This window comes from Hipposideros armiger, unplaced genomic scaffold (genome assembly GCF_001890085.2).
Source record: "Hipposideros armiger isolate ML-2016 unplaced genomic scaffold, ASM189008v1 scaffold_210, whole genome shotgun sequence".
Classification (NCBI taxonomy): Eukaryota; Metazoa; Chordata; class Mammalia; order Chiroptera; family Hipposideridae; genus Hipposideros; species Hipposideros armiger.
Window position 1 is genome coordinate 1544282 of NW_017731560.1, and position 12946 is coordinate 1557227.

At 40.7% G+C, this 12946-nt stretch overlaps 1 protein-coding gene across 3 annotated transcripts in view; it reads right to left on the reverse strand.

Moving 5' to 3' along the window:
* ENOX2 (ecto-NOX disulfide-thiol exchanger 2) overlaps positions 1-12343 on the reverse strand; it is a 329605-nt gene extending 317262 nt beyond the window's left edge. For 2 of the 3 annotated variants that reach the window (XM_019653899.1, XM_019653897.1), the window contains exons 1-2: positions 12180-12343; positions 10837-10896 (exon numbers count right to left, since the gene is read on the reverse strand). The gene's annotated coding sequence lies outside the window, so the exon portion shown is untranslated. The remainder of the gene's footprint in view (positions 1-10836; positions 10897-12179) is intronic. The other variant, XM_019653900.1, reaches the window with a different exon arrangement.
* Between the last annotated feature and the right edge of the window lie 603 nt (positions 12344-12946).

Consider the following 12946-nt stretch of genomic DNA (forward strand, 5'->3'; position numbering starts at 1 on the left):
TATCCTTCTAACGAGAGTTGGAAAGTAGCAGATAGAAGTACTACTGGAAGTATCAGGTGGGCTAAGGTCTCCTTTTGTGCCCAATTCTTCAAGCGCTAGCTTCTTTTTCTCCCATTCACTTGTGGCCCTCTTCTCATATATTCCCCTGCTCCCTTAGTTTACTCTAGTTTTATTGTGATTCTTGTCCTGGCTCTAGTTCTGTCTCTGCTCATCAGCATTAAGTGGTATTTATGGAATGTGTGCCTGGCACTGCACTAGGTGAAATGGGGGGGTCATCCAAAAGTTAACTAAGCGACATCCATGGCCAAACAGATCTAAGATACACAGGTAGGTTGGAGTTTTAGTAACACAGTAAATGCAGATATATTGTATTTAGATGATCTGGTTGAACACAAAATAGTTTGTTCATCTAGTTAATGATATGCATACTGAAGAATTTAGAAAAAGTATACAGTTGTCTGGAACTTAATTTGAAATGAATAAAAAGATGGATCAGTGATGAAGCAAATAGAACAAAGTGTTAATTACAGGATCTAAATGGGAGTATATGGGTGTTCACTGTACAATTCTTTCAACATTTCTGTATTTTAAATTTTTTCATCATAAAAGGTTGAGGAAAAAACGAGAGCGGTAAAGGGTACAGCTTTTTTCAACCTGTTTCAGAACAAAACAATCATACAAGGTGCGATCAAACAATAGGGTGAATGTTTAAATTTTTAAAAAATTGTTACATTGCCATTAATCCCACTCAAAATACTCCTCCTTGCTTTGAACACACTTATCCCATTGATCTTGCTACTTTCTGAGGCATACCTGGAAATCCTCTTTCGTGAGTGTCTTCAGTTGTGCTGTTGTGGCTGCCTCGATGTCCTGAATCATTTTGACTTTGGGGAAGAGCCAGAAGTCGCATGGTGCCAGATCCAGTGAACAAGGTGGATGAGGACACACCGTAATGTTTTTATTTGACAGAAACTGCTGTATACCAGAAGTGATGTGTGACACGGAGCGTTGTCACGATGGAGAATGATTTACAGCACACTTTAAAACATATCTTCTCTCAACCATAGCTCACACCTGATTGACTGCACTGAACAAGTTGAAACTTGTCACTAAGGTTCGAGGTGCCACTTCCCATATTGAAGATCCCTGCCTTTCTGTTGGATGGCACTCAGCAGCAGCATTCACTGTATCGTTTGATCACAGCGGAAAGGCTCCATGTCACACATCGTTTCTGGTACAGCAATTTCTGTCAAATAAAAACATTACGGTGTGTCGTCATCCACCTTATTCACCAGATCTGACACCGTGCGACTTCTGGCTCTTCCCCATGGTCAAAATGACCATGAAAGGTAAATGTTTTCAATCAATGCAGGACAGTGAATCAGCCACAAACAACAGCACAACCAAAGACACTCACGAAAAAGGGCTTCCAGAACTGCTTCAGAAAGTGGCAAGAATGATGGAATAAGTGTGTTTGAAGTGAGGGGGAGTATTTTGAGGGGGGATTAATGGCAATGTGTCTTTTACTGTAATAATTTTTTATTTAAACATTCACCATATATTTTGATCACACCTCGTATAGAGAAGCTTAAGTCACATAGGACAAAATGTCAAACAATTGATGATTCAGAGTGAATGGTATATGAGAGTCCTTACATGATTCTTGTAATTTTTCTGTATTTAAATTTTTGCAAGATAAAAAGTTAAAAGATAGTTTGTTGAAGATTTTGCTTCGTGTTACCATTTTCAATAGAGAGGGTATTAGGTCAACAGTAGGAGAGAAATTGGAAAGAATGGGGGAAACAATAATCAACCCATTGGCATACCTTGGCTACCTGCTATATGCAAGACACTGTGCTAGGCACTATGGGGGTTCAAAAAGGTAAAAAACATAGTCTCTGCCCTGAGAGGGCTCACAGCATAGGTGAGGGAATGCCAGGGCAGTGTCTAAAATAACTGGCTAAAGCAGAGAAGTTCTGTAAGAGAGAAGTATAAAAATTGGAAAGGTAGGTTGGAGTCAGACTGCAGAAAGTACTAAATGCCAGGCTAAAGAGTTTGGACTTCATCCTATGGATAATGGGAAGCCATTTACAGTATCTGAGTTAGGGAAAGAACATGCTCTAAAGCTGGCTAGATAGTACAATTTGTATGGGCACAAGTACCGTCAACATGCATTTGTTTTACACTCATACACTTCTGGCTCTTACATCTACTGCCCATATCTGGATGTGGCCTTTAGGGATTTCCAACATTCTGGATGCGGTGCATTTTTTAAGCAGCCACTTCCTGCCATCTCTTCAGCCTCTGTCCTTTTTCCTCCCCCAGACCCCAAGAGGAGTTGACCAGCACTCACCTCAGCCCTGCTGACTCAGTAAGCAATAAGTAAGCCTCATATAACTTTTTAACCTAAGCTGCTATGCTTTGAAACTCTGATTTCCTTCATGATAATCAAACACTAATTACTACTGGGATCATTGATTTGAGTTGGAAAGAATGAATATTCAGCTGAGCAATATGTAAAGGAGTGCAAGAAGGTATGTCCTGTGTGTAGAAGAAAATAATTGTCCCAAGTGATCTTTGTACGCTGAAAAAACTGATGGTGGCTAGATGAGAGGGGGGTTGGGGATGGGGGCTAAGTGAAGAGATCAGAAAGTACAAATTGGTAGTCACAAAATAGTCACAGGGATGTGAAATACAGTATGGGGAATATAGTCAATAATGTTGTGAAGAGTAGGTAGGGTGTCAGATGGGTATGGGACTTTTATGCTGTGGATCACTTCATGGATTGTGTAGATGCCTGACCACACTGTGCTGTACACCTGAAGCTGAAGTAGAATAATATTGAATGTGAACTACAATTAAATATATAATTAAATTATATATATAATATATATTATATATATACTTATATATTTTATATATATATGTATATATATATGTATATATATAATATATATAAATCACAAAATGTAAAGTACAGCATAGGGAATATAGTCAACAGTACTGTAACAGCTATATACGATGTCAGAGGGGCAGTAGACTTGGGGGGGGGTTATCACTTTATGAGGGGTGTAAATGTCCAATCGTTATATTGTTTTGTACACCTGAAACGAATATAATTTAAAAAACAAAGAAAACCTAGCAGAAATGGCATTGCTCTCAAAGACTGTCAATTTAAATGGTAGCTTTTCTCTGTCTCCAGTCCAATCCAATCATGTTATTCCCCCATTTAAAACCCTGCACTGGCTTATCCCTACCTATAGGATTAAGGCCAAGCTCCTTAGCAAGCAGATTTCCTTCGGCAACTTGCCACAGGATACCTTTCCAGATTCTTATCCTGCCTCCCTCCCGCACTCCCAGTGGTTCACACACAGCATCTTGCCTTTTTCTGAACTATCCATTTTCACACATGTGACTGCGTAGCATGTGCTGTGATCCCTCTGCCTGAAATCCTTGCCCACCACTATTTTGTTCACCTAGATGCTAGGCAATGCCCACTTACCCTTTGTGATTCAGCCTAATTAGACTCTGGTTTATAAGTTGCTCACCCCTAGCAGTAATTCCCTGCATCATGTTCCCAGGGCACTTTATACATACCTTTTTCTCTGAGCACCTTTCTCATTGTATATAATTATTTATTTTGGGTGTCTGTCTCCCCCACTTGACTGTGAGCTTCTTAAGGGCAGCAAGGGACGACTTCTAATTCATCACTGTACTCCCAGCACTTAGTCTAGGGTCTGGTCCCGTATATATGTTCAAATGTCTACTGAATAAATGAACTTGAATATGTGATCCTTGAATTCAAACTCAGCATCTCTTGAAAGGTGAAAATTAGAATATTATGTGACCAAAGTAATCCTAGTCAAGTGTGTTTGAGGACTCGACTAAAGAAGAAATGATAGGACATATTATGAGGCCTCACTGTGGGATAGTTTCTACCCAGGAGAGTTCTTACTGGCAGTTGTTGCTGGCTAAAAAGAAGAGCCGCTGGAGCAGATGACAAGTGCCCTTACTGGGGATTTCCCCATGGCTATCTTTCACTGTCCACCACTGAGGCAATGTTGTTTATATAACAATCTCCACACAGTGTTTCAACTCTTCTTCTGAATTACTGCCAAACTTTCATTTGTGCTCTGCCTACACATACATTTGGAACAGCCTTGTTAATGGGTCGTTGCTGTAAGTTTTCCAGCTCTTATTCTCACCTATCATTATTAGGCTGAGGAACAACGTTTTGTGGGTAAGGGGCCATTGAAAACTGAGAGGCAAAAAGGGGGGCAGGACAGAGCTGATAAAAACAATATTTTTTTCTCATAGATTGCCAACATATTTCACCACACCTCTCATCCTACATTGTTTCATACTATGGGTCAGTAAAGGCAAAAAAAAAGAAATGAAGACTTTAGCAAAACTTTACACTTTGTAGGCAAGAAAAAGAGGAAGCAACACTGAGGCCTGGAATATAAATCTTTATAGACACGTGATCAGTCGCCACTTCTGGAAGGTAAACATTTCTGCTGTTTTAAACAAATAGCAAAAGCAATTAGCTTTTTCTGTAGACTAAACTGAGGTGTATGCTGAATAAACAAAAAAATGAGTCTGTTTTGATCTTCAAAAATGTCACACTGGTAAACACTTCATTTTTTTTTGTACACATAAATCTAAGAGCCAAGCCTAGCTTGAGGAAGATTTAAGAGACATAAAATTTGTCTGAGGTGTCTGCCAAATCTCTGCAGCAGAGACAGAAACCCTGGAAAAGCTGACATAGTCATAACTCTCACAACATCGCCAGCAGGTTTGTCTAGGGCTGGACACACAGAAAGTCACTGTTCCATTTCTCAAAATGTTTGTAAACAAAAAAGTAGATCATTTGCTTATCAGCTACCTGGTAGCTCAGTTTTGCCTATATATCCCACAGAGGAAAGAGACAGGAAATAAAAGAATAAATCCCTACTGGCACATATCCTAATTTTCATCTGGGTAAATTTTCATTTATAAGATGTGCCTGCTTGTCAAAATCTTCTCTTTGTTTCATTTCTTTCTGTTGCACACTCATTCTTGTGTGTATACATTCTCTCTCTCTGTCTCTCTCTCTCTATCTATGTATCTCTCTACCTGGCATTAAAGGGGGGTTATTTATAAGTATCTAGTACAGTGTCTTACAGAGTGCTTTGCACATAGTAAGCCCACAATAATTCATCATATGAATTAAAATGCTATCTGTAATTTCTATGTGCAATTTATTTGATCACAGAGTAGAAGAAATACATTATTTTCCCTGTATTATTTAAAAGTGACCATTCCTTACAAGGTAATATCATTTTATTCAGATGATTTGTGATTAGGACTTCTGTTCTTTAAAGAGCACCCATTTTTGTATACAATGGGTATTGTTTGTAAGGAAAATGTAAGAAAGACCACACTGCAGGATACTGAATGACAATATGAAGACTGATACATTTTTGTAGAGAAAATCAGATATCCCATATTCACCTGATTTATGTCATTATGGTAATCCACTACATATGTCTAAGATCACTTAACAATGCAAGAATATCGTGCACGCATGGGCTGCATTCTGTAAATAGGATTAACAGTTGAATTCAACCAAGGTCTTCCCTGGGGACAGATTGCTGGAAAATACATCTACATGACACTTAAAAAAATAAATTAACCAATGACATTGGCTCCCATGAGACACATTGTTTCTTGTACATTCAGCTCAATCACAGTTTTCCTTAGCTCTCTGCTGACATTCCCATCCCAAAAGACATAGAATTTCAAAACAGAAAGAAAAACAGAGCAATTGGAGCTATTTCGTCTCTCCTATATGAAGTGTTATGTACACAAAGGAAACATTTTTGTACATTAACACAATGTGAACCGTGACATGGTGAGATCATGTCAATCTGAACTGTGCTGGTTATGCTGTGGTCACATATCTTGCCCATGGGAAAGAACAAAGTCTCTTTCCCCACATGCTGACAAAGACTGGCAGGGGCTGCAGGAAAAGGAAGAGCTGTGTTATGGCAAAGGGTTTGGATTTTTTTTTCTCTAAAAAATGTCCATTATTATTTTTTCCTTCCCACTTTTATTTATTTAATTTTCCTCATCTGTAACATAGAGATAACTATTTTGTGTATTTAATATTTTTACTCTGAGGATAAAATGAAATACTAGTGGATTGCCTGGTACACGATAGTTAACTCATACAATCCACATCAACATTTGGCTAGTGTTAATGCAACACCTATTATGTGCCAGGCACTGGGCTAAGACTCCAAGAAAAAGTAATTTGTAAGAGGAAGAAAGGATGTTGGAGAAAAAAGCAGGGAGCTGATTCGCAAAGGTTTTATAAGCCAGTCTAAGAAGTTTGGATTTTATCTAGAGAACAATGGGCAGTCTTTGAACTATTTTATACAGAGGCAGATAGCTTCATATTTGCAATTTAGAAAAATCATTCTGTCAGCATTGGTGGAGAATGGATTGCAAGGGAGGCAGGCTGGAGGCAGTAGTAATCTAAACTGTAAGTCATGTGTATGTTGTGGGGACAGTGTGCCCAAACTAAGGAATTGGTGATAAGGGTAGATATGGGGAACACACTTTTAGTAACTTTTTAAAAATGAACAAATGTACCATTATAGATTAAAAATTAAAATATGGAAAATGTTAAAAATAGAATTCAGGGCCAGCCAAGTGGCGCAATGGTTGGGAACTGGCTTGGGACACCAGAGGGCCCCGGTTCGGATCCCACATATGAGGGCCGGTGACGCTGCCCTCTGCAGCTGAGATGCTGAATGGCGTCTCAGCCTGGAGTTGGGCTGCCGTGAGTCGCCTGCGACGACGTAGGCTGCAGCCCCTGTGGCAGTGGGTTGCCATGGGCTACCGTATGTAGCCAGCAGCCAGCGTGAGCGGCCAGCNTGGAAATCAGTATGGCGATATCTCAAAAAACTGGAAATGGAACTTCCGTATGACCCAGAAATTCCACTTTTAGGTATCTATCCAGAGAAACCCAAGACGCTAATTCAAAAAAATATATGTACCCCTATGTTTATTGCAGCGCGATTCACAATAGCCAAGACTTGGAAACAACTGAAATGCACATCGGTAGATGACTGGATTAAGAAACTGTGGTACATTTATACAATGGAGTTATTACTCCGCTATAAATAAGAATGAAATCATAACATTTGAGACGATATGGATGGACTTAGAGACTATTATGTTAAGTGAAATAAGTCAGTAGAAGAAAGACAAATACCATATGATTTCACTTATAATTGGAATCTAAAAAACTGAATGGACGAGGAAAGTGAACAGAGGTGGTCTCAGAGATGTGGGGGTGCAGCTGATGGCTGTTGGTTGGGGGAGGTGGGGATGAGGGAGAGAGGGAGGGGGCTGGACAGCATAAATACACAGGTGCAGTGTTGCCATGGGGACATGGGGGACAGTTCGAGGAATGTAATTNAGTGAAGCAACGTCCTCCACAACTAGACTGAAGAACAAAACGAAAGCAACTTGTCTGTTCCCCTTCCCCCAATTCCCCAGCACTGTTCCCATCCCTCCAATTCCCCAATAAAAATCTTTTAAAAAAATAGAATTCACATGTAATCTTATGATGTACATCAAACCTTTAAGTTTTTGTGTGTTTAACATTACAGGATTATTCCTATTTATGCATGCACAGATGTGTGTGTGTATGCATGTGTGATATGTGTGTTTAAACTGGGATCTGATAGCTTTATAAGCTGAATTTTCTCTTAACATATCATAAACAATTTTTGACAACATTGAATATTCTTTGGTAACATCAACTTACTTGGCTACTCAGTAATTTATTTTGCAGATGTACTCTGATTTAATTCAATCCTTTAGTATTTATCGGACATTTAAAATATTGTTTTTCTCTATTGTGTTTTTGCTATTATATTATACACATACACACATACATTTTTTATTTTTGCGATTTTAAAAACATCCTGGGAGCTAAATTTTGGGAAACATCATGTTTATTTCCTCAGCATAGAGTCCTATAAGTTGAAGCGCTAAGTTGAAAGCTACGTTCAATTTTAAAAATTTTGACACATATTGACAAATTGCTCTCCAAAAGGGCTATATCAAATTACAGTCCCACTAGCAGTGTCTGTGAGCAGGGGGAGACCTACTTGAGAGTGATTTCAAGAATGGAGTCAACTGGACTTGGTGTATCTAGAAAAGGGATGGATCCTTGGCAGAGAATCAGGGCAATGTGACCTCTGTTAAGAGAAGCAGAGCAATGGGCAGGCCTAAGGAACAGGTGGCTGGGTGGTTAAGTGAGAAAGAAAAAGCTAAGGTAACCATGGGAAAGTGGGGGGGAAATGAAGGAAAAAACCTCTAGTGAAGTACTCTACCCAGGTTAGTTTAATTTACTGTGGTGTTCAGCAACAGTAGAAAAAGTAGCTAAATTTTTTTGTAGCATTTGGCACTCTGTGGCACCAAGGTCCAGAGTTATATAAATGTGAATATGTTGATCCATTCCTTTCATCCAATCATCATTTATTAAGTGTCTACCATGTGCCAAGTGCTGTTCTGGATGCTATGGGTATGGAGATGAATGAGACCTGGTCCCTGCCCTCAAGGAGCTCACAGTCGGGAGGTAGGGGCAGAGACATCCACAGACCGACACACTACAGTGTGGTACAGGCCAGGACAGAGGTAAGTGCAGGGTCCTATTGAAGCCAGAAGCCTAATATTGTTTTGTGTGTGCATGCATGTGTGTGCATGGGGGATGGGGTGAAGGAAAGGCTTCACAGCGATGTTACTAGTTGAGCTGAGTCTTGAACGAGGAATTCCTAAGATAGCTAAGGGTCACAGATTATATTCATATTCCTTACCACCACCTTGAACATTTCTGCCACTGCTCTCAAGAACACTTGGTAAGGCAGTAAAGATGCTTCTGTTTATAATCCAAACCCATTTGTGACAACAGCCTCCACCGTTACCTTAATGCATATATGGACGTAGCCTGTTTGGACAACAATGTGCTCATCTTAGAATATAAAGGATAACAGACAAATGGCATACAGACTTTTTAAATCATTTTGATGACATGGACAGAATAATCATATTCACATCTGCCAAGTCCTACTGATTCTCCCTCCTAAAGGGCTCTAAGATCTGCTCTGTCCCCTCATATGTTGCTCCTTTGAGTTCTTATATCTCTTTGGAACAGAGCACCAGCCTTCTAACTGGTCATGTCCCCATCCAGTGCATTCTAAACTAAAAACCTGATCATGGTGTTCCTCGAAAACATTTTAATGGTGTTTTTTTTTATTGCCTACAGCAGTGTTTCCCAAATTTCTGTCATTTCAGTATTACTTGGTGATTTTCTCACATTCATATACCACGTTTACTTAATATTTGTCTTTAAATCAATTTAAAACTGGTTCATTTTCTATTTTTACTAAGCCACATTCTAAGTAACCTTCGATTTGATGATGCAATTCAGTTTTACCTTCTATAAGACATATTAGAGTATCTAATTAATAAAGTTTAAAATATTTGTAGGAGTACAACATAACCACTGCTGGCAGATGCCGAACACATTGAGAAACACTGGCCTGTTGGAGCACATCTAAATATCCTAGCCTTGCATTCAAGGTTCTTCACAAATGAGCCCCAACCTATGTTTCCAGACTCTTCTACCATTATACCTTCCTTTTCCCAAACAGTCTGCACCCCAACCATGCTGAATTCCTCAATATTGAATGGACATGCACTGGTCTTGTATAACCACATGTCTCTCACAGGCTGCCACCTCGATCTGAAATGCCTCACCTCCACTCTTCTCTGCCTGGCAAATTCAAGAGCTATCTGTCATGTCACTTCCTCAAAGAAGCCTTCTCCCTGACTCTCCCTTACAGTTAGTCACTCCTTCCTTTACTCTTTTATAGCACACACTACATTATCTCAGAATTATGGGCCTCTATCTCCCCAGCTAGACCCAGGGAGGGCTCACACTTCATATTGTATTGCATCCCAACACTTCATGTGGGGAAAGGCCATGAAGGAGACCTAGCAACCCAGAAGCTCACTTACAATAAAAGCTAAAATAAAATAAAACCCAAAGTACTGTCCAGGACCAAACTTCTTAGAGGTATGATATGCTTTATAAAGAGTATCATCTAATTCATAAATAGCCATATTAACTGGCAGACACAGTTAGCTAAGGCTGCAACAGCAGTGAAGCTCATTTGGTTTTGGCAGCTACATTACAACAGATACATACTGACATAGAAACTAAGAGTGAATTATTTGGGTACCTGCCAGGATGATCAATATACCCCACAATAATCTCTCCATACCACAAACAGAAAGTCATGAGCAAAAGTGAACCATGGGACCTGCAAACCATGGTGGACAGAGAGCAAGGGCTCAGGAGTCAGATATCTGTACACCGAAACCCCAGCTCAGCTCCTTACAATCTATATGACTTTGTAAGTTGTTTAACTTCTCTGCATTTTAGTTCTCTCTTCTAGAGAAATGGGAATAGTACATGCTTCATAAGACTGTTAAGATAATGCAACAAAGTGCTTATGATAGTACCTGGAACATTACATGGGCTCAATAAATAGCGATCATTATTGTCACGCATCGAGATGACTACAATTCAGGTAATATGATATACAAGAAGAGCAAATGCATTTCTTAAGAAAATTAATTTATGTCACCAGGCTTTAAAATTTACTATAAAAATTGACTATAACATTGACTATAAAATTAACTATAGAGTAGCTAAGAACAGCTACAAACAAAACAGTCTATAAGACGAAGTTTTTCTTGGGTTTAAACTCACACCTGGAACACACCACCACACTTCTCTGTGCTCTTCAAGAATTGATCTCAAATCAGGTTCCCCTAGGATGAAAAAACAAAAACCACCCAATCTTACTTTTTTGTCTTTAATTTTATTTGATACAGAATAATATCAAAATTATGTGAATGCTTCAAAGCGTCCTGTTATTATGACCCCAAGCTTTCAACACTATTTCTTTCCCAGTCAGGCAAGCCCACTTGCCACACAGGTGCTCCCTCTTTTATCTACACTTCTCAAATTCCAATCCCAGTATCAGGAAGCATTTCTCCCTCCTCTTTGTCCAGAACTCTTCTGGAGCCCAAGTTAAAATTCACCTCCTTCACAAAGCCTACCGGGATTGGTCTGGAAGACAGATGCGAATTTCAGGCTTTCAGCAGTTCCACAGTTAGGCTTGACATTCCATAAGTCAACCCGCCCCACCCCATCAGTATGCACTTCCACTAACCCCGCAGCACTTTTTGGATGCGTGTGTAACAATAAAATCATCAATACAGTCTGTTTCGCACAGTCTACTATATTCTGTAGTTGGTGTGCCCTTTAAAGATATGTCCACATTAGCGCAATCAATCCTTGCTGGAAATCTCTAAGACGCTGTTTTTAAAATACACCTAACTTGCCTTTTACTCTCATCAGAACCCTGCACTGAACCTTACACACATATATCTCAAAAGTGAGATTCCTTCCCTCATCTGCTCTCCATCCCTTCTGAAAATTGAGGGAAAGCCCTTTCCACCTGGTCAGGGAAAGGGCGGGTAACCACAAGAGCCAATGAAGAGATGGCAACGATCTTTATCTCACCATCAAGGACACAGAAAGTGAAAATCTGACAAAAGTCACGCCTTGAGCATGCCAAGGAATTCCCACGCCCCCAGAGGACATGGGAAGTGTGTGCTTCAAAGGGGTGTGTGCCCAAATCTGAAATGTACATTAAGGGACGAGAGGACAGAAATCACCCAATTCCTCCAAGCAGTAGAATTAAGACGCCACCTAGGAAACACACCGGTGGAGAACCCTCACTTCAGACCTCGGAGGAGGCAAAAGGCGGAAGTAGAGAATAGGGGGGAGGCGTTATGGAAGAAAAAGACAGCAGGCTGGTTGGAGAAAAAAAGAGAAAAGAAAGCGCGTTCCCAAAGCTCCAGGGAACCAGCGCGGACAGCTTAGAAGCCCAACCCCAACTCCCAGTCCCTACGCCCTGTCCCCGGCAGAGGCGGAGGTGGGCGGAGTTATGAGCAGAGAGCGGCGGCCCCGGAAGCACCCTCCTCCCTAGGCCCCCGCAGTCCCACAGTCCCCAGCCACAGCCACTCAGGCTCTCTGCCTCTCTGACCTCCAGCTTCCCGGCTACTCCTTACACAGCTGTGGAAAATCGGCCGGCGTGGCAGCTCCTGGGGGAGTAGTGCCCTCGTGGCGCTACATGCCACACAACTGTCTTCTGCAATCTCCGCCTTGCGCTAGCCAGCACTCAGGCCCAGGCTGGACTGCCACCTACACGCGGGCCGCTGTGGCATCTCCTATTGGTTACTGGTCACCAGGGAAGCCGGAGGTCCAAGCCCTTGTCCTCATGGGAAATGTAGTTTAAGGTCGCTGGAGGCTCTTCTGGGGCAGATCCAATATTGGCATTGGCGGAGAGACTCAAGTGAAAACAGAGGGTTGTGGGAAATGGAGTGAGACATTGTATATACCCAGAATTCCCCACCCCGCACCCCCTACATACCGTTCTTATTGTTCCCAGAGCTCAAACGAAGAAGGCTATTATGGGTGTTGTAGTTTGGAGGGCACTGGCTACCAATCTCCCTTCTTGGGATATGGGGTCGTGGTGTGGGGGTATATGAAGGTTCTAGATTTATTTTACTCTTGGTTAAGCTATCAGCATTTTGGGCAAAGCACTTTATACCGTGATTTGAAATACTCACTAAGTTTGGATTCTGTGACTTTATGGAATTTATGCTTTGATAAGTTTAGAATTTTAACTGGTTCTTTAAAATTGTCAAAGTGTTTTGCGTGGAGTAAATTTGCGGACATCACCGTCAGTAATATTTTTACTGAGATATCCCCTCGGGCAAGGGAAATAAAAGAACAAATTAACATATGGGA